The 4327-nt window shown below is 43.9% G+C and overlaps 1 pseudogene; it reads right to left on the bottom strand.

Annotated features, from left to right (window-relative positions):
• Window positions 1-1827: 1827 nt before the first annotated feature.
• Window positions 1828-3464, bottom strand: LOC106583310 (ammonium transporter Rh type B-like; annotated as a pseudogene).
• Between the last annotated feature and the right edge of the window lie 863 nt (window positions 3465-4327).

Below are 4327 nucleotides of genomic sequence, written 5' to 3' on the forward strand. Positions count from 1 at the left end.
TGTCTGAGTGTTGGAGTGTGCCCCTGGTTATCTGTAAATAAATAAAAACAAGAAAATGGTGCAGTCTGGTTTGCTTAATATAAAGAATTTAAAATGATTTATACTTTTACACTTATGTATATTTTACTTATGTGCATTTACTTTTCACACTTAAGGATATGTAAAAACCAAATACTTTCAGACTTAGTAGTATTCTACTGGGTAACTTTCACTTTTACTTGAGTCATTTTCTATTAAGGCATTTTTACTTTTACTCAAGTAGGACAATTGGTTACTTTTTCCACCACTGTCTGTAACTGTTTTAAAGTCACCGTTGGCCTCATAGTGAAATCCCTGAGTGGTTTCCTTCCTCTCCGGCAACTGAGTTAGTAAGGACACCTGTATATTTGAAGTGACTGACTGTATTGATACACCATATAAAGTGTATGTAATAACTTCACCATGCTCAAAGGGTTATTCAATGTCTGCTTTTTTATTTTACCCATCTACAAATAGGCATTGGAAAACCTCCCTGATCTTTGTGGTTGAATCTGCGTTTGAAATTCACTGCTTAACTGAGGGACCTTACAGATAATTGTATGTGTGGGGTACAGAGATGAGGCAGTCATTCAGAAATCATGTTAAACACTATTATTGCACACAGTGTGAGTCCATTCAACTTATGTGACTTGTTAAGTAAGCTTTTACTCCTGAACTTATTTAGGCTTTCCATAACAAAGGGGTTGAAAACTTATTTTCTTAAAACATTTCACCTTTAAACGTTTTATTCATTTGTAAAGATTTTGAAAAATGTAATGCCACTTTGACATTATGGGGTATTGTGTGTAGGCCAATGACAAAAAAATCTGAATTTAATACATTTTAAACGCAGGCTGTGACACAGTTTTTGGGGGAAAAAGTCAAGGGGTGTGATTACTTTCTGAAGGCACTGTATCAATAAATCTTGTGACCTTGTTGATGCCTAATATTGTCACGCCCTGACCTGAGAGAGCCTTTTTTATGTCTCTATTTAGGTTTGGTCAGGGTGTGATTTGGGTGGGCATTCTATGTCCTTTTTTCTATGCTTTGTATTTCTTTGTTTAGGCCTGGTATGGCTCTCAATCAGGGACAGCTGTACATCGTTGTCGCTGATTGAGAGTCATACTTAAGCAGCGTTTTTCCTTTGGGGTTTTGTGGGTAGTTATTTTCTGTTTAGTCATTTGTTACCTGACTGAACTGTTTGGCTTTTGTTTATTTGTAAAGTGTTCTCTTTTTCCATTAAATTACAAAGATGAGCACTAACCACACTGCGCCTTGGTCTACTCTTTCAGACGGCCGTTACAAATATGTACTCCCAATGATACCCCCTCTGTGTTATGTGTGCAATCAATTTGCCATAACAAAGGAGTGAAATATTCACTCAAGCCATTTCAGCTTTCCATTTTTAATCAATTTGTTAATCTCTAAAAACATAATTCCACTTTGACATGGTGGAGTATTGTGTGTAGGCCAATAATGGTCTGGGCTGTTTTTCATGGTTCAGGCCACATAGTTTCAGTGAAGGGAATCTTAACGCGACAGCACACAATGGCATTCTAGACGATTCTGTGTTTTGTGGCAACAGTTTGGGGAAGGCCCTTTCCTGTTTCAGCATGACAATGCCCCAGTTCACAAAACAAGGTCCATACAAAAAAGGTTTGTTGAGATCGGGGGAACCAACTCCATATTAATGCCTGTGATTTAAGGAATGAGATGTTCGATGAGCAGGTGTTCACCCACTTTTGGTCATGTAGTGTAGCTGCCACCTGGTAGAGGGCCTGCCCATTGGCGGTGCGGCCCAGGCCGGACTTAAGCCCTGGGGATCAGCTGCTGCAGCTCCAGCAGCTTTGGGTCTCCTTCCAGGGTGCGCGGTGGGTGAAGATCTGGTATATACTGGGGCCATAGGTTTCTTTGTTGGCCATGAGGATGGCATAAATGCCGGTCATGCAGGATATGAGACCGGTGAGGCCGTGGAGATTATGGATGCCAGACTAGTCTTGGATCCTGAAGCTGTAACGTGTACGCTAAGAATTGGGAAGCAAGTAGAGGGAGTGAGTTCAATAAATAACAGAACATAGAACAAAACAAGAGTAGCGTACAGACATGAAACACAGAAACAGAGTCAATAACGCCTGGGTACAGAACCAAAGGTAGTGACGGATACAGAGGAGGTAATCAAGAAGGAGATGGAGTCCAGGTGAGTCTCATGAGGCGCAGGTGCGCGTAATGATGGTGGCAGGTGTGCGTAATAATGAATAAACTGGTGACGTCGAGCGCCGTAGAGGGGGAGTGGGAGTAGACATGACAGAAGCGGCCGGTCAGGAAAGGGGTGAGGTACCTGTATCCCGTGAAGCAGGGTGTGCAGCCCATGACCCCCAGGGCGTAGGCGGCTGCAGGGGAGATCATCATGTCCACGGAGGCCCCAACAGTCACACCACCCGCCAGAGTCACATTCTGAATGTTGGCCATGGTGATCTAACCTCTCTTTTTGAATAGGGCAGATAAGGCGAAGGCTGTCATTGACAAGGAGCTGAGGCCTATGAAGGTCTGTAGGACAAGCCTGTGCTGGTCAAAGTTGAAAGAGGGCCAGAACACCCAGAGAACCAGGGTGCCCATCACCGACAGGATGTCTGACTGGTAACTAGTAATCTCTTTGACGTGGCCATCGTTCAGGCTCGACTGGTACAGCACAAACGTGACCCCCAACCCAAAGTAACAGACAAACAGATAGATGAGGATGGAGCCACCTGCGTCATTGTTCTTTAGGTATTTCAGCACAGCCCACTCTGTCACGGCAAAGATATGGACCTCTAGCAGGTCCTCTAGCGGGCTGTTCTTTCCCAGCACCGCCCCAAATGAGATAAGCACCACGTTGCATGTAAACTCAGCATTGACCAGGTTGACGACCCCAAGGTGGATATTTCCATCGGAGTATAACTGGAAGTAGCCCTGGACCAAGTAGCCCTGGACCTTCCCACGGGATGGCTGATGGTTGATGGCTGAAGACCATCCCACTAAAGCCGTAAAGCCACATGAAGGCCAGCAGGCAGCCGCAGGAAGGCCAGCAGGCAGCCGCAGGAAGGCCAGCAGGCAGCCGCAGGAAGGCCAGCAGGCAGACAAAGATCATCATCTGCATGTCAGCGAAGAAGGGACAGTCTTGATACAGGGAGTTGTCCATAGGTTTGGTCTCATTGTTCCTGAAACTTGCCATTGGCATTGTCGTCATAGGTGACAAAGCTGGCACAGAGACCAAGGAAAACCACTTCCATCACCAGTTCCAGCACTGGCAAGCGCACCATCAGGCTAGTGAACTTATTCATGGCGCAATGGACAGCTCACAGAGACCAATTACTCTAGCAGCAGCACTCTCTCCTTCCCTTTCTACCTCTCCAGCCAGATAAGTGTCTACCAGCATTGGGCAGAGAGCAGACACATGCACACCACACAGCTACACAAGGACTCCACATCTCTCCCACTCAGGACAGAGTTGTACTTTGGTCCCTCAAATTAACCAGCATGTTCTACAGTTTCACAACACAATGTGTACTGATGGAATTATTATAGATTCAAATAAAATAAATTGGTAGGGTTGTAGCCATGGAGGGTCTATTTTGATTAAGAAAGTAAATGTTTTTTTTTTACTTCCCAACTATTTGTTACTTTAAGCCTCAAATTAGAATTTCTATTGTGAGAGGGATTCATTTTTTTATTTTCAAATTTTTAATTTAACTATTATTTAACTAGGCAAGTCAGTTAAGAACAAATTCTTATTTACAATGACGGCCTACGTCGGTGTCACGTCCTGACCAGTAGAGGGAGTATTTGTATTGTAGTTTGGTCAGGACGTGACAGAAGGGTATTTGTTTCATATGGTTCGGGTTGTGTGTGTTATTAAAGGGGTGTTTGGTTTATGTAGTCTGGGGTTTGAGTATATGTTCTAGTGTTGGTTTTCTATGGTTTTCTAGTCTGTCTATTTCTGTGTGGTTTGTGTGGCTCCCGATCAGGAACAGCTGTACGTCGTTGTTCCTGATTGGGAGTCATATATTAGATGCTTGTTTTCACCTGGGGATTTTGTGGGTAGTTGTCTTTTACACTGCTAGTGTTCTTAGCCTGTGAAACTGTCGTCTTTTGTTTTGAGGTTCTCTTTATTTAATAAATTATAAAGATGAGCATCCACATTCCCGCTGCATTTTTGTCATCTCTACCCAACGACAGTCGGCCAAACCCGGACGACGCTGGGCCAATTGTGTGCCGTCCTATGGGGCTCCCAATCACGGCTGGTTGTGATACAGTCTTAATACTGTAAAAA

This window comes from Salmo salar, chromosome ssa22 (assembly GCF_905237065.1).
Source record: "Salmo salar chromosome ssa22, Ssal_v3.1, whole genome shotgun sequence".
Taxonomy (NCBI): Eukaryota; Metazoa; Chordata; class Actinopteri; order Salmoniformes; family Salmonidae; genus Salmo; species Salmo salar.